This window comes from Phacochoerus africanus, chromosome X (genome assembly GCF_016906955.1).
Source record: "Phacochoerus africanus isolate WHEZ1 chromosome X, ROS_Pafr_v1, whole genome shotgun sequence".
Taxonomy (NCBI): domain Eukaryota; kingdom Metazoa; phylum Chordata; class Mammalia; order Artiodactyla; family Suidae; genus Phacochoerus; species Phacochoerus africanus.
The window spans coordinates 38,414,610-38,441,409 of NC_062560.1; the positions used below are offsets into that span (position 1 = coordinate 38,414,610).

The 26,800-nt window shown below is 53.3% G+C and overlaps 1 long non-coding RNA gene across 2 annotated transcripts; it reads right to left on the minus strand.

Annotated features, from left to right (window-relative positions):
• Positions 1-19,995: 19,995 nt before the first annotated feature.
• LOC125118914 (uncharacterized) lies at positions 19,996-21,175 on the minus strand. 2 transcript variants are annotated; one of them, XR_007132913.1, is made up of 3 exons: positions 21,102-21,175; positions 20,708-20,795; positions 19,996-20,177 (listed from the first exon to the last, which is right to left on the minus strand). It is a non-coding gene; the product is annotated as an uncharacterized LOC125118914 (long non-coding RNA). The 2 variants fall into 2 exon arrangements; XR_007132914.1 differs by having other exon boundaries at positions 20,708-20,824.
• Between the last annotated feature and the right edge of the window lie 5,625 nt (positions 21,176-26,800).

The window sequence follows — 26,800 nt, forward strand, 5'->3', positions numbered from 1 at the left end:
GGTGCCTTTAAGTTGAAGCCAAGGCTTATTTACCATTCTGAAAATCCCGGGGGCCTTAAGAATTATGCTAAATTGCCTCTGCCCTATAAATGGAACAGCAAAGCCTGGATGACAGCACATCTGTTGACAACGCGGTTTACTGAATAGTCAAAGCCCACGGTTGAGACCTACCAGTCAGAAAAAAAGATTTCCTTCAAAATGTTACTGCTTGTTGACCATGCACCTGGTCGCCCAAAAGCTCTGATGAAGGTGGACAGTGAGATAAATGTTGTTTTCATACCTCCAAACACAGCATCCATTCTGTAGCCATCAAGGAGTCAATGGATCAAGGAGTTGTGTTGACTTTCCAGTCTTCTTATTTAGGACATACATTTCATAAGGTTAGAGCTGCCGTTGATAGTGATCCCTCTGGTGGATCTAGGCAAAGTCAATTGAAAACCTTCTGGAAGGATGCACCCCTCTAAGATGCCATTAAGAATATGCATGGGAGTTCCCATCGTGGCGCAGTGGTTGGCGAATCCGACTGGGAACCATGGGGTTGCGGGTTCGGTCCCTGCCCTTGCTCAGTGGGTTGGCGATCCGGCGTTGCCGTGGGCTGTGGTGTGGGTTGCAGGCGCGGCTTGGATCCCGCGTTGCTGTGGCTCTGGCATAGGCCGGTGGCTGTGGCTCCGATTCGACCCCTGGCCTGGGGGCCTCCATGTGCCTCGGGAGCAGCCCAGGAGATAGCAACAACAACAACAAAAGACAAAAAAAGAAAAAATCAAAAAAAGAAAAAAGAATATGCATGGTGTGTGGGGAGAGGTCAAAATATCAACATTAACAGGAATTTGGGAGAAGTTGATTCCAGCCCTCATGGATGGCTCCGAGGCACTCAAGACTTCAGCAGAGGAAGGCACCGCAGATGTGGTGGAAATGGCAAGAGAACTAGAATTAGAAGCGGAGCCTGGAGATGTGGCTGAATTGCTGCCATCTCATGATAGAACTTGAACAAAGTGGGAGTTGCTTCTTATGGATGAGCAAGGAAAGTGGTTTCTTGAGATGGGATCCACTCCTGGAGAAGATGCTGTGATGACTGTTGAAATGACAACAAAGGACTTAGAATATTGTGTAAACTTAGTTGATAAAGCAGCAGCAGGTTTTGAGAGGATGGATTCCAGTTTTGAAAGAAGTTCTCTGGATAAAATGCCATGAAATAGCATCGCATGCCACAGAGAAATTTTGTGAAAGGAAGAGTCAGTCAATGGGGCAAACTTCATTGTTGTCTTATTTTAAGAAATCGCCACCCTAGCCAGCAGCAGCCCCCGCCCTGATCAGTCAACAGCCTGGATGATCCACATAGAGGTGAGACCAGCTTACAGCTTGCTGAAGGCTCAAACAATGGTTCACATTTTTTAGCAATAAAATATTTTGTCATCAAGATGTGTGCTTCTTGGGAGTTCCTGTTGTGGCTCAGTGGTAACGAACCCGACTAGTATCCATGAGGACTCAGGTTCGACCCCTGGCCTCGCTCGGTGGGTTGGGAATCTGGCATTGCCATGAGCTGTGGTGTAGGTCACAGATGTGGCTCGGATCTGGCGTGGCTGTGGCTGTGGTGTAGGCCGGCAGCTGCAGCTCCGATTCGACCCCTAGCCTGGGAACCTCCATATGCTGCGGGTGCAGCCGTAAAAAGACAAAAAAAGATGTGTACATCTTTTGAGACATAATACTATGGCACACTTAATAGACTACAATATAGTGTAAGTAGAACTTTCACAGGCACTGGGAAACCAAAAATGGGTATGACTTGCTTTATCGCGATATTTGCTTTATTGCGCTGGTCTGAAACCAAACACACAGTATCTCTGAGGTCTGCCTGTATATTTTGGGGGGCAGGAAATACAATTCAGACCATGCCAGAGGAGAATGGCTCCACTCAAAACACGGTCCCTCCCTGTGCCTGCAGTGCGTCCGGGGCACATGAGCTAGAAAAGGCTGGTAGCTTCCGAAGCGTGAGGGGAGGGGAAAGCGGTTGGCCCGAAGAAGAATTGAAGAAGAAAGCAGTTGGTCTGAAGAAGTTTCCCCCAGATGTGAGGAGAAGCAACAGAAACATCGTCACGGCTGTAGGCACAAGCTCAGAAGACAGGCAGGCTTGGGTCAAGTTCTGGTGCCCCTCCTGGACCTCTCTCTGTTACCGCAGGACCTTGAACGAGTTATGTGAGTCAGGTTCTTTAAGGCTCCATGTCCCCATCTCTAAAGTTGGGACTCGACCTCCCACCGCCCGGGGCGGTCATAGGGCTTGGCTTCGACAGCACATGTCAGGTGGATTGCATGGTGCTTCGTGCCCAGACAGCACGCAAGACATATGAGGAATTATTGTCTGGTCCTTGAAGAGACTCGAGGGGTAGACACCTTCGGTCAGGGCTTTAGTAGCTGTAGGGAGAGCAGTTTTAAAATGATTCATCATTTTTTCCCCCCAATGATTTCAGATGTATGTGGATACAATTTTTTCCAGCCACACCTGCTGCACATGGACGTTCCCAGGCCAGGGACTGAATGTGAGCCAAGCCACAGCTGCAGTAGGTCACAGCTGTAGCAACGCTGGATCCTTAACCCACTGTGCCACAGCAGAAACTCCTGGTTTTTTTTAAAATAAATTTTATTGGAATACTGTTGGTTTACAAAGTTGTGTTAATTTCAGATTATAGCAAAGTAAATCAGTTATACATATGGTGGATGTGTTTTCGAAATGCAACCACCATAGAAGGATTCAAGGTGAAAAGCACCTCTCCGCAGTATATGCCCTGGGCCTTCATGCCTTCATCCCTAGAATTTTCCCAAACATATCTATGATATCTGTGTATTTTTTAAAAAATTTTGAGGACTTCTCTTGTGGCACAGTGGATTAAGGGTCTAGCATTGTCACTGTGGTGGCGCGGGTTCAATCCCTGGCCCAGGAATTTTCGCATGCTGTGGGCGTGGCCAAAAATTTTTATTTTTTGGTACACAAATGGTACCACAGCAGATGCTGTCTGTTGTACCCACTCACCTCCCTTGCATCACCCTGGCCACTCCCAGAGGCACCTGTGGACATTTCCATCCAAGCCTTCCTCTTCCTGCACCTCTCTGCGTCAGGATGCTCTCTGGCCAAGGAGATGCCTATTGGCACTCCAGGTTGGCTGGAAGTCCATGTCTAGGAATGAATACCCTTCAGCCAATGAGGGGTACAGTTGGTGAATAAACTCCCCAGCTTCCTAGCTTCTTGGTGGCATGATCCTGACACATGTTCCACAGGGACCCTCGGCGGGTCCCCACGGGGCTGAGCCCCAGTTGCCCACAGCAGAAACCTACTCACCGACACAGCCTTTATCGCATCCCCCACCCCGTCTCACTTCTTCCCCACTGTGCTTCCCGGATCACCTCCCAAATAATGACAGGCACCCAGATTCCTTTCCCAAGGTCTGCTTTGAGGGAAATCCAACGAAGATGGGAATGGTACGGTCACACACTGGTCTGCACAGAACTTTTTTTTCAACCAGCAGTATGGCTCACAGACCTTTCCCTATCAACACATATCAAGGGACTGTTTTTCATCCCCCAGTCTGGGTGTGCCGTGTTCAATTTATCCAGTCCTCTTCTGGCGGACATTCAGCTTCCTGCCAGACAATGTAGCAGTGAGCAGCTTAGGGCACCTATCGTTCTGCACGTGGGCAAATCGATCTGAAGGATTACTTTCCAGAAGTCCAATCACTAGGTCAAAAGCTAAGGGAAGAGTTTTGATCAGGACCCAGAGGTGGCTCTGGAGCTCGTGGTTGGAGAGTAGAGCGACTCAAACCCAAGGACACTGTTGGCAGGGAGGAGCCCGCGTGCCTGGAGAGGGTCTGCCCCCGCCACACCAGAGATTCTACTGAGGGGTCTTTGTGCATTTGCGGGGGGCTTCCGTGTGCTGGGTGGTGGACCACTGCAGCAGAAGGGCCTCCCCCCGAGTCCCAAGAAAAGCCCATTTCACATGCCCACTTCCCGCTGCCACGTTTGTGCTGGAGATGGTTGTTTGTTGAGCCAAAGGCTCCAATTTTCAGATGAAAAACAACTTGTTTTGAGAGCACGCACTCCTGAGATCTTCAGACTCTTCCTTCCGGCTGACAGAATTCATTCCGAAGGTAGGAGGATTTGGGAGGAGCCCGGGAACGGGTCCATAGTGCGCGCAGGGAGTGTTTTCTGTAATTTGGTGGCTGTGCCCACTCGTGAGCACTTAGTGTTTACCTGATCATCGGCTTGTGCAGAAAACAAAATTTTTAAAGCATGAAAATACCTCTTTGTTCTCCTCTTGAGTTATTTTCTGCCTGCCAGCTGCCGACTTAATCTCACCTTCAGATGCAGAGAAAGGGGCCCAGACCTCCATGCTCTGGGATCTGAACTATAGGACAGATGAGAGGACTGTGGCAGCCACTGCCCAGAAGGTCAAAGTTAAGGAACGGAGAGGAGGAAAAGGAATCCTGTTTTGCTGGCTCTTCCTTTTTGCTCTTTGCCTTTTCCTTTTCATCTTCTTTGTTTTCCTTGGTCATTGGCGGTGGGGAGCAGGGGGAGAGACGCCACACCCAGACACAGACCCATACACATGCGTATGCACACACACATGCAAAAGCACCAGTTCAGGATCTGAGCCCTGGTGAGAGTCTCTGACAGCCGCCTCCCAACTGACTCCAGCCCCCCGCCCCCCATGAGTGTCAAGCCGGGAAAGGCAGGGGAGTTAATCAGCCACTCAGCAACCACACTTTTGAGGGGTGACTTGGGAAGAGGTCTGCCCTTCCCTGCCGAGGACTCCCCTGGCCCCCAGGGGTTTCCTCTTGCCGCACGGGGACCATCCCACTCCTGCAGGTACGAGTCCCGGGTCCGCAGAGAAGCGTGGCGGAGGGCTCTGGGCACCCTGGCCGAAGTGGGAAGTCCAAGCCCGACCCTGCTGCCAAAGGCGCGGAATTCAAAGGAGGGCGGTGATGCTGACCAGCCATCATATTCATTGAGCACCGACCCCATGCCAGGCCCGTGTCATCGGATAGTGCCAAGTGCTCTTCTGTCCTATCCAGGGGAGGTCCCTGTGCCTGAAAGACATGTCTGAAGCATCTCAGACTGACAAGGTCTCCAGGCAGCTGCAAATCACGTCCTTTCCTGGGCTCCTGCTATCCGCCCTTCCTGCTCCTCCCTCCGCCCTGCTGAGAAGCCGTACAGCAGAGCAGCTGGGCGCGGGGACTCTGGAGCCGGATCTTCAAGGCTGGAGTCCCAGCACTACCACGGATCAGCTCTGAGACCTTGGACAAATTTCTAACGGCCCCTGTGCCTGTTGCCTCGTCTGGTCGTTATGAGAGTCCACATTTGGGCAGGATGCTAACAGCACATGGTCAGCACTGAATAAGGGTTTGTTAAAAGGATGGTACATCCCCCTGACCTATGCAATGGAGCAGCCTTCGACTGGAAGGTTCAGAGGTGATGTTGGGTAGTTGCAGTACAGTAAAAGCCCGGAAGCCACCTCAGTCCTTTCCCCCTTAGACTCTGCAGTAATTGAGGCTCTCTCTCCCCCATACTCTGTAAATTCTAGTTTCTGCTTCCCACATCTTCACTTGGCACCGTCACCTTGCTCCTTCCTCCTTCCTCGCACCACCTAAGAAAGATGCTCAGACTGACAGGTGACGTGTACAGGGTGTCTGTGTGTTTTGCGTAGCTTCAGAGTTGAATGGAAATTGCCAGGCATCAGATTTAGTTTTGTCCTTTTGTTTACGCATTGGGGGAAAAGAATTCAGTTTATTAAACGTTTCGTGGGACTGTAGTCAGGTCTTGCCAAGCTGGGAACTTACACCTTTTCCGCGTAGTGACTTTTGCGGGGGATGGGGAGGGACACTTCCATGGCATGCGGGAGATCCCAGGGCTGGGAACAAACCTGCACCACTGCAGTGACAATACCAGATCCTTAAATGACAGGATACCAGGGAATTCCCATGGGACTTTTTTTTTTTTTTTTTTTTGCTTTTTTAGGGCTTCACCTGTGGCGTATGGAAGTTCCCAGGCTAGGGTCGAATCAGAGCTGCAGCTGCCTGACTACCCCACAGTCACGGCAACACCAGATTCTTAATCCACTGAGCGAGGCCAAGGATCAAACCCTCATCCCTGTGGATCCTAGTCGGGTTCATTAACCACTGAGCCATGAAAGGAATTCCCCATGTTGTGACTTTTTCTAGTTTTCATAACCTAGAGATCAGGCTGTTGCTTTCACATGACATATGTAATGTCTCAGGGCTGCAGTTTGCTTTATTTTATAACATCCCTACTTGTATTTTTGCAAGAGCTATTTTGTAAACAGATGATGTGTTTCTGCATTGAAGACACGATTTTAAAAGAGTGCAATTACCCCACCCCCCCAAAAAAAAGCAAGAGGGGATCCAAGATGGCGCCCATAAAAAGATCCTGAAGTCACCCCCTCCCTCAGGCCTACCGAATCCACAGCCCCATATGGAACTATTTCCTCTGAAAACCAGCTGAGCCGTTCCCACGCTCAACAAATGAGAAAAGAGCCACATTGAGGTGGGAAGGAAAGGTCAAGACCCCCTCTCACCCTAAACCCCACCCTGGCATAGCCACCCACAAGCAGGAGTGAACTCCTGAACCCGGAGCTTCTCCTGGACGAGTAAAGGGTTTGAACCCCACATTGGGCACCCCGATCTTTAAGACCCGTCCCTGAGAGATGAGCCCCCAAAACATCTGGCTTTGAACACCAAGGAGGCTCACATCCATGAGACCCAAAGGTCCAGAGCGAACTGAGAAGGAGCTCTCACAGGGACCCATTTCTGACTTCTTCTCACCTGAGCCTCCGAGGGCCGCCGTTTTGTAGCTTCCTCCCTCTCCCTCTTGGCACCTTCCTCACTCCAAGTCTCTTGCCCCAGCCTTGGGGCCGGGCTGGGGTGGGGGCCTCAGCCTGCCTGTGGAAAAAGCAAGGTTCTCATTCCTCTGTACCCAGAGCAAATTATCCCCCTTTGTTCTAACCTCTCTGTTCTGGATGCTGCCCTGCTCTGATCCTTCTTCATGAAAATAGGGATGTGTTTTCCTGCACAAAAGCACCATCTACCCTCGGTCTCCATCCTTAGTGACCTATATGTGATCTTGGTTAATCCTTATGACAGCCTTGTGAGCTGAGGACTATGACTGCCCATTTCATAGCGTAGTAGAAAATGGCCTAAAGATGGAGTTCCCGTCTTGGTGCAGTGGTTAACGAATCCGACTAGGAACCATGAGGTTGCGGGTTCGATCTCTGGCCTTGCTCAGTGAGTTAAGGACCTGGCATTGCCGTGAGCTGTGGTGTAGGTCGCAGATGTGGCTCGGGTCCTGTGTTGCTGTGGCTGTGGCGTAGGCCAGTGGCTACAGCTCCGATTGGACTCCTAGCCTGGGAACCTCCAATGCTGTGGGTGCAGCCCTAAAAAGACAAAAAAAAAAAAAAATTAAAAATAGAACTACCGTAGGATCCAACAATTCCACTTCTGGGTATTGATGCAAGAGAATTGAAAGCAGAGCAGAGAGATTTTTTTTTCACACCCTTGTTCATAGCAGCATTATTCACGGTGGCCAAGAGGTGGATGCAACCCAAGTGCCCATCAACGGATAAAAGGATAAACAAAATGTGGTCTGTCCATACACAGGAATATTATTCAGCCTTAGGAAGAAATTCTGACACGTGCCACAACACGGCTGAACCCTGAGGACATTATGCTAAGTAAAAGAAGTCAGTCACAAAAAAGTAAATATTGCATGATTACTCTTATGCAAGATCCCTAGAATCATCAACTTCCTAGAGACAGAAAGCAGAAGGCTGGTTGCCAGGGGCTGGGGGAGGAGGGGAAGAGGAGTTCTCGTTCAATGAGTCCGGTTTCAGTTTTGCAAGACGAAAAAAATTCTGGAGATCTCTTGCACCACAGTGTGAATATATTTAACACTACTGCATTGCACACTTAAAAATACTTGGTTAATTTTATAAGATATGGTTTTTACTACCATTACAACCTTTGAACAATTTTTAAGAAATTTAGAACACCGTTGCGTCTCAGATGCTCAACATTTAACCCACTCTCGGCCCTCGCGCGATTTGTTTGAAATCTCCTTTGCAGAACACAAGTCCTGGACCAGCAGATGTGAAGCTACCAGGAAATTGCTCACACTTGCCCAGGCCATCATCTCCAAGCAAGCTGTTTCTTTACACCTGCTCTGCCAAACTGTGCCGAGTTCAAAGACTCTTCACCCTCTGGGGGTGTCAGGATCCTCTTTAGAATCTGGTAGAAGCTGCCACCCTCTCCCCACCTCCACAATATGCATTGACAAATCATTTTCCTCACGATTCAGAGGATTCCTAGATACCTTGGGACGTTTTCATGGTTTTCCGAGGAACCCAGAATGAGATTCCCCCATGCCCCTCCCATCACAGAGTTTCCCCCTGATTGGCTCAAAGATTTTATCGTTTGTCATCTGTCTCCCCTGATTGGCTCAAAGATTTCATTGTTTATCACTTGCCTTCCCTCTTGGTGAAATCAAGGAAAGGGAGAACTTCTTAGGAAAAGGTCGCATATGGCATGTCATCCTACCAGAATGGTGTTATCTGTGTGACAAGCCACTGTTAAATATGTATACAGAGTGATGGGTGTGTGTGTGTGTGTGTGTGTGTGTGTGTGTGTGTGTGTGCATGCGTGCACGTGCACCTACCATAGGGGCAGTAAATTAGCATTTGGAAGAAGCTAATCAGGAACCCACACTCTGGAAGTGGCTACTGAAGAACCTCAAATACCCAGATCTAAATCTACACCTGGGAGTTCTCGTTGTGGCACAGCGAGTTAAGGACCCAGCATTGTCTCTGTGAGGATGCAGGTTCCATCCATGGCCTTGCTCAATGGGTTAAGGATATGGTGTTGCCACACTCTGTGGCGTGGGTCCCAGCTGCAGCTCGGATCTGGTGTTGCTGTGGCTGTGGTGTAGGCCTCAAGCTGCAGCTCCGATTTGACCCTTAGCCTAGGAACTTCCATATGCCACAGGTGTGGCTGTGAAATGAAAAAACTAAAATCTACATCTTGATTAGCATAGGTATCTTAGAAATAGTAAGGTATGTGGTTTGAGAACAAGGACCTGCTGTATAACACAGGGAACTACATTCAATATCTTGTAATAAACCATCATGGAAAAGAATCTGCAAAAGAATATATGTATCTGGATCACTTTGCCGTACACTTGAAGCTAATACAATGTTGTACATCAATTATACTTCAATTTAAAGAGAAAAAGATCACAAGCTCTTGGCGCCCTCCGCTCTACACTCTAACCTGGAGTTCCGTTTGGCCTCCGACCATTTCCCCATCTTCAGGGGTCCGTGGTGTCTGATCCCTCCAGAAGCTTGGCTGACCCCGCCGAGAGAGTGGCCCTGCATCTCCGTCAGAATGAAGCCTGCATGCAGAGGACCTGTCAGAGTGCCCGTGGACAGAACAGGCCCTTAGCAAGCCTGCGGGAACAGGGTACTGTCCTTGTCCCTGCTTCCTAATAAATGATCATCCAGCTGGTCAGATTCCACCTGAGGTTTGCGTTCGCTCCAACATACCACCTGCCAGTGGGTAGTGAGGAAGGACAGGTAGAGCCCTAACTGTTTTCCCTGGCACTCTTCCCGGGCAGCAGGATCAGCTCAGGGATGCCCACCAGCTGTCCAAGTCAGATGAGATGTATTCAGGCATTAACCTGTGTCGTCCGGACTCAGTTGCCCCCTCTCTCTCCTCCTGGCCCTGGCTTCATTCTTAGGCTCCCTCCTGATGGCGAGATGGTGGCAGCATCTCCTTATATTTACTCGGCTTCTGGTTTGGCATGGAAAGCAAAGAGGCTATTTTCCTAAGAACTCTTAAAAAAGTCCCCAAAAGTGAGTCCGATGGCCATTTTGACCTGACTGGCATCAGGTGACCATCTCTGATCCAATCACTGATGCTGGGGGGGAAAACAAAATGTTCTGACAGGCCCGGCATGCGTCACACGCCACTCTGGGCAGAGGTGTCAGCTCCACCAGCAGCCCACGGCTTGAGAGTAGTTGGGGTGAGTGGTGGGTGAAAGTTGCCCACAACTTCTTTGCCACTCCTCCCGCTGAGAGGCAGAGTTTTTCCCCTCCCCTTGAACCGAGGCCAGCCTTATGCCTTGTTTTGGCCCCCAAACATGGTAAATGTGACACCATGTAAAGTCAATGTCCACGTTCAAGGTCAGCGTGGGAGAGCATTACCAAAGGGCGGGGAAGAATATGGGGCTAATTTTGCAATCCATCCATCACAGACGGAGATCACCGCCCAGCCTAGGGGAGGAGGGTCTCCTGGCTCCATCGTCTCGGGGCCACACATCCGAGCGAGCTGTGAGCTTATGGAGAACAGGGCTGTGTCATCGGCCTTAGGTGCCCAGCCACAGATCCGAGAATCAGGCAGGAGCAAAGAAGAGTGTGGCTGCCATGTGGAGAAGCTCATGCGGGGGAGAATCTTGGCCAATACGCTCCGCCGGTCTCCCAGCCAGCACCCAGCACTACTGCCAGCTGTGTAGGTGAGCCGTCTTGGACAGTCCAGACGGCTGGGCCTCCAGACACTACAAGGAGCAGAAGAACCGCCCGGCGGAGCCCTAGTCAGCACCCACAACCGGGAGAAATAATGGTCCTTGTTTGAAGTCATGGAGTTTGGGGAGAGTTCGTTACAGAGCCACGGGGAGCTGACACAAAGTGTCTCCCCAGGTGAAAACCCGAAGGTTTTCCTGGAAATTAAATGAGTGGATGCTAGACGGACAATGCAGAGGAACCCACCACAGCCATCTACTCTGTGTAGTCGACTCTGCCGGGCCACCGATGGGCTCGAGAAGACGTGGGATTTTCTGTGGCAGCATTCCAGTGTCCACTCACATTTTGTCCTTGTCCAGAGACAGTTGCTGCCGCAGCCAAGGCAGCATCCTGATTTCAAGCTCACAGCTCCAGCCTTGAGTTTTTAGACACAGCTGCTCTATTGGTGGCTCCTGGCCTTCCCACATGTGGCAAAGAAGGTGGCTCCCCAGCAAGTCAGGATTGCAGGATTCTGGGCGTGATTCCTGGAGATCCAGCCTAGAGTTTCCACAACGGCCCTCCTGTAATGGGTTGGATGGTAGCCTCCCAAAAGCTATGTCCATGTCCCATGGCCTGGAACCTGTATGTGGGACCTTATTTGGCAAAAAGAGGTTTTACAGATGGAATTAGGTTAAGGATCTGGAGATGAGATTATCCTGGATGACCTCGGTAGGCCCTAAATCCAATGACAGATGCCCTTAGACAGATGAGGAGAAAACAGAGATCGGAGGACCAGGGCAAGACAGAGGCAGGAACAGGAGCAATGCAGCGACAAAGCATGCTGACAGCCGCCGGAAGCTGGAAGAGGTAGAGGATTCTCCTGAGGGAGCATGGCCCGACCTTGACTTCAGACTTCTGGCTTCCAGAACAGTGAGAGGATTCACTCCTGTTGTGGTAAGCCAGCCAGTTCGTGGTCATTTTGTTACAGTGGCTTCAGGGAACAACTGCCCCTTCCAGTGATTCTGTAAGCACCAGCTTCCCTGTATTAAATCCCTTTCTGCTTAAAATACCTGGAGCAGTCTCCGTTCCTTGCACTGGACCCTGAGTGGTACGATGCGTTTCCCATCCTGGCCAGGAAGACCAAGGAAGCCGGAAGGCATATTGGTGAGTAGAACCCAAGGACGTTTTTAGGTTTGAAGCTCATAAAACGGTACCAACCGTGGTTCCACCGTCAGCCTCACAGGCAGGTGGGTTTCCACCAGTTCGGCAGAAGCACTGATGCCTGATAGTCATCTTCTGATTGCCAGCATGGCAGCAAGAGTTTGCTTTAAATTTTTCAGCAGCCAGCACCCTCGGCTCACCTCTGCCAAGAGCCCACAACCTCGGCAGTCAGGGAACACAGAGCCAGATGGGGCCCAGCAGTGCCTGCCTCTCTGTCCTTTATCCTACAGAGTCCAAAAAGAGCTGGAAGCCACCAGAATAGGATGGAGAACCTTTATCCCAATGCCGGGAAGAGGTTCTGTCCACCCTCTCTTCCTAAGGAGCAGGAAATCTGCTTGCTCTGCTTTTTTTCCTCCAAACCAAAATTCTACATTTTCATCAAGACGTGTGTACGTGTCTGAATCTGTTCCTGTGTGTGTGTATGCATTTCTGTGAGTTTGTGTTTGGGTGTATGTGTATTTTGAGTGTGTGTGTGTGTTTGTATGTATTTATGTGTGCGCACCTATTTATATGCGTGGGGAGAGGGCGAGTCGGGAGAAGGGCAGTGACTGTGGTAACGGTTAAGACCGTGAACTTGAGCTATTGTTTTCATAAATAGGACGCTGGAGATGGGCTCTCGCTGCTCCTCGCCACCGCGCTGTTGAAATGACATGGCTATGGAGGAATCCTTTCGTTCTGCAAGCGTAACCACAGGAATCAGGATGAGCGAATTCCGCTCCCTGGAAACCCGGGTGGCATCTGCTTTGTCCGTGGAGCTCCTAAGCCAGAGTACCATAGCCTTTCGTGGCCTTCGTGTGGGGGATCGAGATAAAGCCCACGGAATTCTCTGCTGGGAAAGGTGATGTCGCCAAAATGCTGCTCAATCCCATTCCCTGTGGTGCCCGTGGGGATGGGTATTAAGCATGCATGTTGCACCTGGAGCCGTTCTGGCCACCAGCTTGACCCCTCTGTCTGTCAGTCCTGTCCAGGACCTCAGGAAGCTCTTGATCTGATGTGGTGCAATCAACACTGGCCAGGGCAGGAGTTTCTGCTGTGGCTCAGTGGGCTAGGAACCTGACTAGTATCCACAAGGATGTGGGATTGATCCCTGGCCTTGCTCAGTGGGTTAAGGATCCAACATTGCCATGAGCCATGGGATAGGCCACAGATGCAGCTTGGATCTTGTGTTGCTGTGGCTGTGGTGTAGGCCAGTGGCTACAACTCCGATTCGACTCTTAGCCTGGGAACTTTCATGTGCTGCTGATGCAGCCCTAAAAAGCAAAGAAAAGCAAAAACAAAAACACTGGCCAGGGCAGGGACAGGAGGCCCCGAAGCTGCTGGTGGCTCAGGCCAGCTGTGTTCCTCCTACCTTGGGCCCAGGTCTTTGGAAACGGGTCTTCCTGGCCAAGCCCCCCACCTGGGACATGGGCTCCTGAAGGGCCTTCTGCTTCCGTGCTGCCTGCCTCATCCCCTCACCACTACCGAAAGGACCAGAGGGCCACCATGGTTTCAGCATGCCTGCAGAATCCTGACTTTGAATCCCTCTCCTGGGGTGCGGGGCCCTGCTGCCAGCCGCCCTTCTGCATCCCCAGTGGTACAATCCTCCATCAGCCAGGCCACGCCAGGCCCCTGGCATCTGCCCAGTTGGCTGTCCTAGCATCTGCCACCGTGGCTGCTGAGGCTGAAGTGCCTGGAGCTTGGGGCCTGGCCACGCTCACCGTCCCATCTGGATGCCCCCCCAGCCCTGGTTCCGACAGCTGCTTTGGCACAAGGCCCCTATCAAACTTCAGCCTTCAGACCTCTTCAAGGCCCGGCCCACAGTCCAAGGTGCTCCCAGAAGGGTAGTGTTGCCTGGAAACCATTGCCACCACGCTCTGAGCATCGCCCAGGGCTAGGTAAGTGCCGTGACCCTGGGGCTCAGCCAGGCGATGCAGCAAAGCCAGCGTTTGCACGTGGGTTTGGAGGAACAAAAGGCAAGAACAGGAGCTGAGGGGCGGGAGGGGCCTGGCCGCGGCAAGCAGCGCCCCCCCCCCCGCCCCCGTCCCGAAGACCCCCGGCCTCTCGCGACAGGTGATAACTAGTGGTGGTGCCGTCCGTTTTTGAGCGCTCAGTGTGTGCGAGGTGCTAGAAGAGCATCTTCACACCAGACTTCACAGCCGCATGGCTCGCCTGGGAAGGCCACCGCGGCTGGAGCTCTGCGATGGCTTTCTCAGACCTGCTGGCCAGGCTCCCCTGCCCGAGGCTGGATGAGTCTGGAGCGTGGTGACAAGCACAACCGATTCCGCCCCTCCTCCCCACCTCGGCTCTGTCTCCGCTCGGGGGCCCCCTGGGCTCCAGCCCCTGCTTCCCTCCCTCCTTGATGCTTAGAGCATGATGATCGCCATCAGGGCCAGGGCTCCAGCAGCCTCTGTGCCAATTCCTCTGCCATGCATCACGAGGGTTCTCTTGGATGTCTGCGGCAAGAAACAAATGTTTCCCCCCCTTTAGTAAATCATGTGAAACCTCACACACTGGGACAGCTGGTTAGAACACAAGCTACGACTCTCCTCCAAGGTGAGGACATCGAAGGCACAAAATGTATGCAGAGCTGCGCACGGGCAGTGCCCAACCTGCCAGCTCAGCACATCCTGGCTCCCCTCCCCGCGCCCCTCTACCTTGGGCTCCGAGCCAGCCGGGCCCTTGTCTCCCTCCCCAGCCCTTGAGGAAACAAGGTCGTCTTTCTGGCTGGTTACCTGGACACAAGGCAGGCTTGGCAGACACAGCTCCGCCAGGTGCCTCCCCGGTATCTCAGCTTGATGGGCCTCTCCTCTCTCTGATTCTTGAGACCAGAAATCTCACCAGCACAGCTCCTGCATCAGAGTGGGGAAGAGGAGGACAATGGTGTATAAAGCGATGTTGGACTGTAGTCCGATCGTGCTATTGGACTCTTGTGTAGTCTCTGCTCTTCAGGATGCTCCTTCTTCTCTGTGTCTTTAAGCTCCTAGACCCAGGCTCCCAACCTTTGAAACCGGCTCTTCGGAATGCATTTCATGTGAGTCATTTACACCTTAGTATGAATTTAATAATAAGTCTCTTAGGACGATTTGCATTCAAATCTTTCTGGATGGAAGCCACTCTGCAATGAGAAATTTGTCGCTATTAACGGGGTTTTGACTCAAAAATCTCATAAGGCAGAGAGGCATGGGGTGGAAGGAGGTGTGTTGGTTTTGCAGATTGGGAATCCTACAGCTTCATCCATCTGTCCTGTTTCCAAACTGTCTAGCCTACGTCAACTCCTTCCTTCCATACTCTCTTACTCTCTCCAAGCTTAAACTGATCCTGGGGTTTGAGAGGTTTCGTTGACTCACTTTTGTGACTCATGTAAGAATCATCAGATTGGGACCTTGGAGGTCAAATAATGCAAGTTTCTAAGATGCTGTAACAAACTCAGAGAGAGGGAGAAGTGAGATACCCAAGATCCCGCAGCAAGTTAACAGCAATGCGGGGACCAGACCGGGGATCTCCTGGCTCCTAGCGATGTCCTTTGCACCGAGACCCAGAAATCATGCTCAACCAAACACCGGCACTGTTTGCAAAGTGAAGTCCAGGCAGCAGGAGCTTTCTGTTTTGCCGAACCACAGAGCCTGGGCCAGGTCTGGCCCTTCCAGGGTTAATGGCACAGGCAGCCTTTGTGTGGCCTGGGAAGAATGTTCCTAGAAGCATTCGGTCAAGAACAGGAGGCATGGGGAGTTCTTATGGCCACGGGGTCTCTGCAAGGTTTAGAGGCTGGACAGATCTGAATAGAACTCGCTGTTTTCACCATCCAGACAGACACCTGTCCTGAATGTTGCAACAGGGCGGCTTTAGTTTTGTTGTCTAAGCAGCCCGGAGCCTCTCGTGCATCTGAAGCAGAGGCAGCCTTTCTAGTTACTTCTTCCTCACCAGCCCACACAAGGCCCCCTCATCTATTTGAGATCAGCCTTGGCCTAAATTTGCTCAGAATTGATCCCAGAAGTACAGGCTAAAGGCAGAGGGCCAGAGTCAGTCTGTGGTCTAGCAGATCCACAGACGCTGGAAACAAACTACCTGGCTTCAAATCTCCCCTCTGCCCCCTCCCAGCTCCATGTCTTCGGGCTGTTTTCTTAACCTCTCCTGCCTCAGAATCCTCCCTTGTCAGGTGGGGACCATTCTGGCCCCCGGCTCCCGGGTTGCCGTGAGAGCTCCACGGAGTCAATGCACGGAAAACCCTTAGAACTTAAACACTTAGAAATGATGCCTGCGCGTTGTGAGTGCTCACTTAAAATTACCTGTAATGTCTTTGGTGCCTCCTCTTAGAACTTCCCAGATGTCTCTTCGCCTTTCCCCCTGAAACCAGGCACTCTTAGCTTTGGTTTAAAAGGTACATTAAGAGAGCTCCCGTTGTGGCTCAGCAGCAGTGAACCTGGCTGGTATCCATGAGGATGTGGGTTCGATTCCTGGCCTCGCTCAGTGGGTTAAGGCTCCGACATTGCCATGAGCTGTGGTGTAGGTCACAGAGGTGGCTCAGATCTGGTGTTGCTGTGGTTGTGGTGCAGGCCGGCAGCTGCAGCTCCAATTCAATCCCTAGCCTGGGAACTTCATATGACACACGTGTGGCCCTAAAAAGCTAAATAAGTAAATATGTGAAGGAGTTCCCTGGTGGCCTAGCAGTTAAGGATCTGGCATTGTCATTGCTATGGTTCGGGTTTGATCATTGTCACTGCTGTGGCGTGGGTTTGATCCCTGGCCTGGGAACTCTCTGGTGCTGCAAATACAGCCAAAAAAAAAAGGTACGTTATAAAGGGACCTCTGTGTGGAGTTCTCATTGTGGTTCAGTGGGTTAAGAATCCGTCATAGTGTCTGTGGCCTCACTCAGTGATTAAGGATCTGGCGTGGCTGTAGCTGTGGTGTAGTCTGGCGGCTGTAACTCCGATTCCACTCCGAGCCTGGGAACCGCCACATGCTGCAGGTGTGGCCGTAAAAAGAAAATTAAAAAAAAAAGGAATCTGTGTGGAAATCTCTGAGATTTATCTGAAAAAAACTTGAAATATACTGGCCATACCCACTTTATCCTAACATCCAGCGAAACCAAACCAAGAAAACTAATCAGATCAAGTCCTGGTGTGATGCAGAGAGAGGGAGAAGCAGATGGGGGGGTCCTCCCCCCCATACACTTAAAATTAATATTCTCTATTGGGGCATTATTCCCTAATTGCTTTGGGGTTTTTGGAATGGTCTTTGTTTCTAGCATACAGGTTAGTGCTGAGAAACAAAATAATGAGGAGGAGAAGGCAGAATGCTCTGCGGCAGCCCGTGCTACGTAAATATTTTCGCTTTCAAACAAACTTGAATTCTGTGCACCCCACTTCATTCTTGCCCCTTATGCCGTGGAGCCCTCCATCTGGGTAGGTCTGAGCTTGCCACCAGGGTGGCCCAGCCATCACCTCGTCCCCTTCTGCCAGCTGGGTATGAATTCTCAGAGATGGCTGGGGAGCCGCTATGCAGAAGCTGCTGTCCAGGCTGCTTTGAGAGTCCCAGTTTGGCCACGGTTTGGTGTTTATGGGCTCAGGGCAGATTGAACAGCCAGCTGTCTGCAGCAGGAAAGTTCCTTGGCTGAAAAATATATCCCCTACTGTCCTGTGGTAAATGCCTGAAATTCCACCATTAGCAATGCATTCCTTTGGTTATGCCACACCATTCTCGGGCCACAATTTCCAAGTAAAAATGCCCCTCAGGGGAGTAACACGTGAAGACCCTGATACTTAATGATGAGCGTTTCAGATCATTCCTAAGAGAGGAGGTGAGCATTGGCTGTCTTGCTGGCGGGGGAGCAGCTGGGGGCAGAGGAGGAGGAGTATAGACGAAGGGGTGGAGCATGGAAGGCTGAGGGCAGACTTGGACAGCTGGGTCATTATAACACTTTTAAAACATGGCCTTCAGTCTTTGACACTCCTTTCAATGAGGGGTGGGGTTTATGGTCTCTCCCCTTGAACCTGGGTGGGCTTGTGACTGCTGAGGCGCCCGATGTAACCTCTGAGGCGTTTGGTCATCAAAGGCCACACAGCTTCCTCCTGGTTCTCTGGAACATTTGCTTTTGGAGCCCGGGGTCATCCTGTGAGAAGTGTGCCTGCTCTGCGACCCGACGCTGGAAAGCTCCCTCTGAGCCCAGCCTGCCAAACAGCCCAGCCAAGGTTCTAGACGTGTGAGGGAAGCCTCCAGAAAAGTCCATCTGCCATCGGAACAGCTCCCTCAGTGCCGCCCGAAGCAGAGGAGTTGTGCGGTCAAACCCCGCCCCGATTCCAGACTTAGGAAGCTGTGCAATATAAGGAACCAGTTGCCGCTCAGGATGGTGGTGGTTTCTTATGCAGAAGGAACTAAAGCGGAACAGCCGGGCTGCAGGAACGGGCCTGAGAGAGTCAGCGCCGCAGACAGCTCACATGGACGCTTCTGGGAACTGGGGCTGGTGGGGACGGGGGCTGGACTCCCCCATAGAACAGCCTGATCCGTGAGAAACCAGCCACGTCAAGTCCCTGGCAATCAGGCCGAGCCCACACGCGGGGCCTGCATCTTCCAGCTCCCAATGGGCCATTCTGCTAGAGCACAGGACCCCCGCCCGTCCAGGGTTGGGAACAGAAGACTTGGGGGACGTCCTGCTCACCCACCTTTACAGATGAGGACACTGACCTTCCAAGAGATGCGGCAGTCTGCAGCCCCCCTGGGGTCCAGGACAGGAGCTGGCGTCTGGCTCTTCAGACCCCTAGAGGGACCGTGCGACGTTTGGTGGGAAAAAGCAACGGCACGGGCTCAGAAACCAGAAAGGTCTGGGTTCAAGACCCGGCCTCTTCCCCTCTTGGCTTTGTTGACTTTGGTTGAACGCCTCAGTGTCCTCGTGTGTAAAATGGGGACAGCAGATCCCCGTTCACGGGGTAAATGGGAGGGGTACATGAGGTGGCGAAGGGGACAGCCCGGGCACCCCCAGGAGTCACTTTTTTTTTCTTTTTTTTTTGTCTCTTTGCGTTTTCTAGGGCCGCTCCCGCGGCATCTGGAGGTTCCCAGGCTAGGGGTCTAATCGGAGCTGTAGCCACCGGCCTATGCCAGAGCCACAGCAATGCTGGATCCGAGCTGCGTCTGCAGCCTACACCACATCTCATGACAACACCGGATCCTTAACCCCTGGAGCAAGGCCAGGGATCGAACCCGCAACCTCATGGTTCCTAGTCGGATTTGTTAACCACGGAGCCACGATGGGAACTCCCCAGGAGTTTGCCCCATTTCCTCCCTCCCACTCCGTAGCCTCGCCACCTCACGCGCAGCGCCCCTCCCCGACTCTGGGCTCCTTGCTTCCGGGGGGGAGGGGTGGAGATGAAGATGCCTCTGGGGAGCTACCCCCTTCTGAATGCGCCTCTGGGAGCCCCGAGCCTCGCTTTGCTCACCCCATGGCCCAAACTGTCTCTATCGAAGAAGAGTACAGGCCTCTTACTTGCGAAATCAACAGGTTGGGTTTCCGGCCCCCAAGGCTTTCCATTCCTGCCCTGGGCAACCTCTGAGACTCTGAGCTGTGGGCTAGGGCTGGGACAGGAAGTGAAGTAAAGCCATCAAATTCTTCCCCAGGAGTTCCCCTTGTGGCTCAGCAGTAACGAACCTCCCTAGCACCCACGAGGATGTGGGTTTGATCCCTGGCCTCGCTCCATGGGTTAAGGATCCGGCATTGCCATGAGCTGTGGGGTAGGTCACAGACACGGCTTGGATCCCACGTTGCTGTGGCTCTGGCGTAGGCCAGCAGCTGCAGCTCTGATTCGCCCCCTAGCCTGGGAACCTCCGTATGCTGCAGGTGCGGCCCTAAAAAGATAAAAAAAAAAAGTCTTCCCCAAACCAGTCCCTGCAAATCCCGATGCCAGTCCTTTAAAAATCTGTCCTCCAGATGACCGAGGGCCATGCCTCCGGCGAGGACCTGTCTTGCATAAGGCATCCAAGGGTTCCAGATCCCAGAGTCCATCTAGAAGAGGGTGCAGGGGGCGAGGAGGCGCCTGATCCATAGAGAAGACTCTGTGTCCCCAGCCTGCTGGGCGCCCAGTGGGGGAGTGGCCAGCCGCATTCTCCAGGCTGGCCAGGGCCAGGTTCCTGTCACCAGGAAATCTTCTCAGTCACAGATGGGTTAAGTTCTTTTAGCACATTGCTGCTGTTCTGGAAAGACAGACTGTTCATAAGGGAGAGAATCTGGATCGGGCTTTTTTTTTTTTTATTTTAAAAAGAAGACTTTGATGAGTGTGGACATAACACCTTTCTCTGTCCTAAGCAGCAACCACTAGGTTTGTTTTTGCTCGTCCTGCGGTGTCTTCCAGACTCTCGCTTCCTCAGATCCCTCCTTTCCGTTGTGACCTAGTTTGGGCTTCCTCAGAAGCAGACTCTGAGGGCAAAATCTGAGCATAAACTGGTTTGTTCGGGGAGGTTGGGGGTGGGGACGGAGAGAAGGGAAGGAGAGAGTCACTGCCACCCGCCGCCGTGGGGTTCAACACGCCTGCCTCGGAGTCCCCCGCCTCGGGGCCAGGAGCTGAGTAATTATCTCCTGACTCCTGCCAACAGCCTGCTGCCTGCTGAGAACTTGGCCTACGTGCAGAGGCCAGAAGGCAGCCCTCTGGCGGAGGTCACCCGAGCTCACAGTGGACCCCGCTGGCTGGCCTGCACAGAAACTGGGAGTCCTGGGGCCCTCCATCAGGGACATCAGGGCCACTCCTGTGCCTGCAGCGGGCTCTCTCCCTTCAGACCTGTCCTCAGCCTTCTCTGTGGGCTCACTCCCTATTTTGTGTGTGGCCGCTCCCTTGGCAGGCGGAAGTTCCCCCTTCCCCGACCAGGAATCGAACCCAAGCCACAGCAGTGACAAGGCCAGGTCCTTAACCCACTAGGCCACAAGGGAGCTCCTCTGTGGGCAGTTTATTCCCACGCGATCGGCTGAGCGTTCACCTGCCACCATCTCCGACATCCATCTCTCAAGAACCCCACGTAGCTGGAGCAAAAGTCGCCGTAATCCCTGGATTCCGTCTCTGAGTTCCTGAGAAGAAAGGAATCAGCCTCCCTGCCCTGGAGACCACAGAAACAGCCTGGGAGAGGGGCGGACTGAGCCAGCCCTCCCGTGTGGGGGCGGGGCTCCCCTCCCCCCCCCCCCACCCCCATTCTGCTCCGGCCTTTAGCCGATACAGGCCCTGGCCCCCAGCTGCCCTTGGCCACCTTTCCAGCAAAGCCCTGCCCCCACCCCACCCCGCGCGCCCCTCCCTCAGCCCCCACGCGCCCCCAGAGCCCGAGGGGGGGGGGGCCTGGCATCGCCTCGGCCTTGGTGCTGGTGCATCCCGGGCCTCACCTGGCTTTGCTAAGCCTCCACGCTCTGTCGAGTCGGGCCCAGCTGTCATGGCCACGGCCAAGCCTTGACACGGAGCGCTGAGGTTTGTTTTTATTTTCCGTTTCCAAGGCTCCTTCTCTCCCAGGAGCAGAAGGTGCCGGGGAAGCTGTAATTTGCTAAACAGGCATTAATCTTCACATCAATCCCGAGAGGCAGGTAGAGCTTCTCAGTCAAAACACACAGGGTTGTGATGAGACGAGGCTGGCAGGCTCACGTGCAGAGATTTGCACCTTCCCGGCCCGGCCCCGGCTTCCCCCTGGGGCAGTGGCCGACCTTGCCCCTGGGCTGGGGCCCCTGGGGAACTTGTCTCTGTGCAAGGGCAAGGGCAAGAGAGCCGGGCGTCTGGGCGACCCCACGCCTCCTCTGGCCCCCCCAGGCTCCCTCCAGCCCCCCCTCCTAGACAAGGTCTAGAAACAGTGGCGGGGCCTTGGTGGAAGGCAGACCTGAGTGTGAATCTTGCTCTGTCCCTTTTTTTCCATTCAACAAATATTGATGAGTCCCTGTTATGTTCCTGGCACTTTGGGGTTCTGGGAATACGGTGATAAATGTTGGGGTTTCGGGAGGATCCATTCATAATGCTCCTTTCTTCTCCTCCGACCGATTGAGAAATAGACACAGAAGTCCGTGAGGTGCAGTTCAAAAACGTTCTTTATTACCGAAAAGGCTCTATTGGCAGGTGGGGCCTGAGGCCCGTCACAACTGTCTTGCCGATGCTTGCCCCGGCATCAATCTGACCCGCTCGGCCACAGGCAGCACGGAGGCCCCAGGGAGCAGAGATGCTGTGCTTTGCCAGGGAGGGGGCTGCCTTCCGAAGGGGACCCACAAGGGGCTGAGACCCCTGGGGGCCTGGATTCTTTGCCCCAACTCATCACATAAATCACTCGCTTTGGTGGGGTGCCCTGAAAGTAGCCCCTGAGATTAGGATGGGGGTGCTCCTAGGGTGTGTGAGAGGGGACGCTAGGGGACATGGAAGGGCCTGTGGCCATGTGCCAAGAGTCACAGAGCCTGGCACGTGCTAGGTTCTCCGGAAGTGATCGTTCTACTCGTCCCCCGTCCTGCCGACAGGAATGGGGGACCCTACCGTCTGGCGGTTTGGCTGCCCCACCATCCTGCTGCTTGGTGGGCGGGGTGGGGACAGGGGATATTAATGGCAGTAGAGAGTCTGGCACTGGGGCTCCTCCAGCCCTGACCAGCAGTGACACGGCCAAGACGAGGGCAGAAAGGACAAGGGTGAGGTCATCAGAAGGGAGCCGCACGCAGCCCCTGCCTGTGACTCGAAGGGGAAATACAGTTAGTAAATGACTCTCAACAACTCCACCATCCAGGTTTTACCTCTAGCTTCTAGGCCTAGAGAGTTCTGTGACCTCAACTAGGTCTTCCCTTGGTGTAAGAGCATAGCAGGGTGCACACATGCACACACAAGTATACACGAATACAGGCACAGGCAATCATATAGTACACACACACACAAATTACCCCCATTCACAAGTGCATGTGTTCTTTTCAGAGGACTGGGGATGGAAACCAGACTTCAGTGGGTTAGAGTCAATGAGAACTAACAAAGGTGGAGTTCCCACTGTGGCTCAGCAGGTTACGAATCCGACTATTAACCATGAGGACGTGAGTTCGATCCCTGGCCTCGCTCCGTGGGTTAGGGAGCTGGCATTGCCATGAGCTGCAGTGTAGGTGACAGACATGGCTCGGATCTGGTGTGGCTGTGGCTGTGGCTGTGGTGTAGGCTGGGGCTGTAGCTCTGATTTGACCCCTAGCCTGGGAACCTCCATATGCTGCAAGTGCCACCCTAAAAAAAGAAGTTCCTGTTGTGTCTCAGCAGTAACAAACCTGACTAGTATTCATGAGGATGCGGGTTCAATCCCTGGCCTTGCTCAGTGCAGGGATCCGGCATTGCAGTGAGCTGTGCTGTAGGTCACAGACAGCGCTCAGATCCTGCATTGCTGTGGCTGTGGTTGGCAGCTGTATCTCCAATTCAGCCCCAGCCTGGGAACCTCTATATGCCTCAGGTATGGCCCTAAAATGCAAAAAAATAAAATGACTAACAAAGGTAGAAAGAACCATAGTATATACCTATTTCAGAGGTGGCTTTAAATATAAGTATCTCTAGCTTAAGCTTGTCGATGACTAACTACTGGCTTTCACCAAAAAAAATAAAACCAAAAACCCAAAGACATGTGTTCTCACACTTATATACAAAGGCGCACACACACACACTCACATATTCATTCCCCCACACGTTTTCTGTTGGTTTCTGTGACCCCATCAGGCAAGAAAGGTCTTAAAGGGCCACCCTGGGGATGTGACCTCTGTCGGTGTGAAGGTCTGTACCCCCGCTTCTACCCACCCCTCCCCCCCAAGAACGAGTCAGGAGACAGGCCTGGCGCTGGCTTCTGTTGTTTCTCTTACAAACTGGCAGCTCCGGAGGGCGTCCAAAGTGAAGGCCTCTCCCCTAGAACATGACCCGGTGGCCCATCGGCTGTGGCGGGCCCTCTCCCTGGGCTCAGGAGCCAACCCAGTCGAGGGCAAGGTGAGAACAAGGCTCAGGGCCGGGCGGGTGCTCCGGGTTCTAGGCCCACGCTCGCCGACCAGCCTGCACGTCCTCACAGGGCACTCAGAGGCCCACGTGTCTGCCCACCAGGCAAGGCCAGCGCCCCCGCCCCTGCTGCTGGACAGTATCTGTGTCCTCCTGCCTTATCCAGTGGGCAAGGCAGCCTTGCACAGAGAAGCCCTGTGACCCTCATGGCCAATTTGACTTTGGCCGAGAAAAGGACGTGTTGGTGGTTCTCTAGGGGTCTAGCGGTCAGGACTCGGTACTTTCACTGCTGCGGCCCCGGTTCAAAAAGGGCATTTCTGGAGGCAGGCAATTCTGTGGATGACCGAAGGTCAAAGTGAGAGGGACAGATTGTGATCATTGAGAGAAAGGAGGAAAAAGGAGTTGCTGCTTTTACTTATTTCTTTATTTGATTCATTTATTTTTCTTTTACAGCCGCACCTGCGGCATATGGAAGTTCCCGGGCCAGGGGTTCAATTGAAGCTGCATTTGAGGGTCACACCACAGCCACAGCCATGCCGGATCTGAGCCACATCTGCCACCTGCACCAGCAGCTTGTGGCAACGCCGAATCCTTAACCCACCGAGCAAGGCTAGGGATCAAGCCCGCGTCTCACAGAGACAGGTCAGAGCTGGGTCCTTAACCCACTGAGCCACAAGGGGAGCTCCACAGACCTGCATCTTTTAGAACCCCAAGTGAGGAGGGAAGGGGCTGTTTTTTCTGGATCTGACTGTTTTAGGTTTCCTCCTCCTGGGTCACTGCAGTGGGAGCTCCCTGTGGCTTTCAGGCTGGTGATAGGTAGAGGTGGAGTCTAGAACATGCCAGATTGGGCCACCTTGGGGATAATGTCCACTGGCCCAGCAGGAGAGGAAGCCGCCCAGCCCGGACACTGGCCCAATAACCAGCCACCTCCCAGGGCAAGGCTTCTGCTCTATTTGCTGGCATAAAACTCAACCCCCCAGGGAAACCTCCCCATCCATTAAAACAAATTTACAATCTGGGGGCTAACCTCAAGTTGGGAACAAGATCAAAAAGCCGGAATTCCCGTTGTGGCGCAGTGATTGACGAATCTGACTAGGAACCATGAGGTTGCGGGTTCGGTCCCTGCCCTTGCTCAGTGGGTTAACGATCCGGCGTTGCCGTGAGCTGTGGTGTAGGTTGCAGACGCGGCTGGGATCCCGCATTGCTGTGGCTCTGGCGTAGGCCGGTGGCTACAGCTCCGATTCGACCCCTAGCCTGGGAACCTCCATATGCCGCGGGAGCGGCCCAAGAAATAGCAACAACAACAACAACAAAAGACAAAAAAAAAAAATAAAGATCAAAAAGCCCCCCAAAGGGAATGAAAGTAAACTTAGTTTTGCTGGCAGAGCATTAAGATCGAGGTTGAGAATTGTTCTAGGCTGAGAATCAGCCTGACAATAAACCACAAGTAGCCCCACTAAGGAGCTCAGGTGGGGACTCCTCATGGGGACCGTCAATAGCTGACACATGAGGTCCCCACCATCCCCCAGTGGTCCCTGGTAGGACTGCACCCCAGGTGCCCCGGTGGGGACCTGCCCGATTGTGTTTCCTTTTGTTGGCCCCCTCCCACCTCTGGCCCATGGCTCATGGTCAGCCAGGAAGCTCAGCTTCTGGGGCTGACTGTCGGCTGCAGCGAAGGGCTAATTAGACCAAGGCGCTGGTCCTCCGCAGGCCGGCCTGGGCTTTGGCGGCGGAAGATTCCAAGAGCAGCAAGTCGAAGCATGAGCCCCACTGTGCAAAAGCTTTTGAAGCCCTGACTTAGCATCGACTGTTTGTGACTTGCCAAAGCAAGTCAATGTCCACGTTCAAGGTCAGCGTGGGAGAGCATTACCAAAGGGCGGGGAAGAATATGGGGCTAATTTTGCAATCCGTCCATCACAGACGGAGATCGCCGCCCAGCCTAGGGGAGGAGGGTCTCCTGGCTCCATCGTCTCGGGGCCACACATCCGAGCGAGCTGTGAGCTTATGGAGAACAGGGCTGTGTCATCGGCCTTAGGTGCCCAGCCACAGATCCGAGAACCAGGCAGGAGCAAAGAAGAGTGTGGCTGCGTATTGAATGTACATCATTTCTGGTGGCTGGGGCGGTGGGGAGGGCGGGGATGGGAGTGGGGGGCCGGGGGCGGTGCAGCAAGAAGACTTCAGCCTCGTCCTGACTCTCCAAAGCCCTCTCTGGCCCCGGGGGGGCCTCATCGGGTGTCCTTGTTCCAGACCGGGGACACCTAGGGCTTGTGCGGGCAGATGGTTCCTTTCACCTCTCGCTTTTGAAAAATGGCCCGTGTTTAAGGATTCATAAAACTTGGGGAATGCATCACTGAGCCTATAACGCCGTGAGAGCTCCATGTAGGGAACGACTTAAAAAGAAGATTCATCAAACTAATTACTTTTCACTCCCCCCCGCCCCCGGCCCCGCCCCGCCCCTCTTTCCGCTTGGCCCACCCCGAAAGCTGCGCAACCTCATTGGCTGGGCTGCTTCAGAGCCCAACTCCTGGGCCTGCTCGTGTGGGAGGGGCAACGAGACATCCTGGGCCTCCATCTTTCTCCAGCTTTCCGGGCAGACGAGAGGTTTTCCTGCTGATTCATCTATTCCAGAGGCTGAGCAAGGCCAGGACACCTAAGAAGTTGGCCAGGGGGGCGGGGTGGGGGGGGAAAGAAAGATATTGAGAGCAGAGCAGGAAGGCTCTCTGTCAGCCCTCTCCCTGTCGCAGATTCTGCATATCCCCGAATGGTGCCTCCCGCTATGTCCCCTGGACCACCTCTGGGTTCGCCTGCAGCCATGGTGGACAGTGCCTGAGCTGGCTGATGGCTTCCCACCTCAAGTAACTACCTCTCTGCCTTTTATTCCCTGCCCGGGGCTTTCTGTGGAGGCAGGGAGCTTGCTTGATAGGGGGCAAGGCTCGGTGCTGTAGGGTCCGACACCACCAGAGGCAACCCCAGCCAGTGGGGAAGGTGAGGCTGCAGGTCCCTACTCCGGCTTCACAGCCACAGGGGGCTCTGAACGGTGGCCCCCAAAATATATGTCTGCCCAGGAGTTCCCATTGTGGCTCAATGGTTAATGAACCCATCTACTATCCAT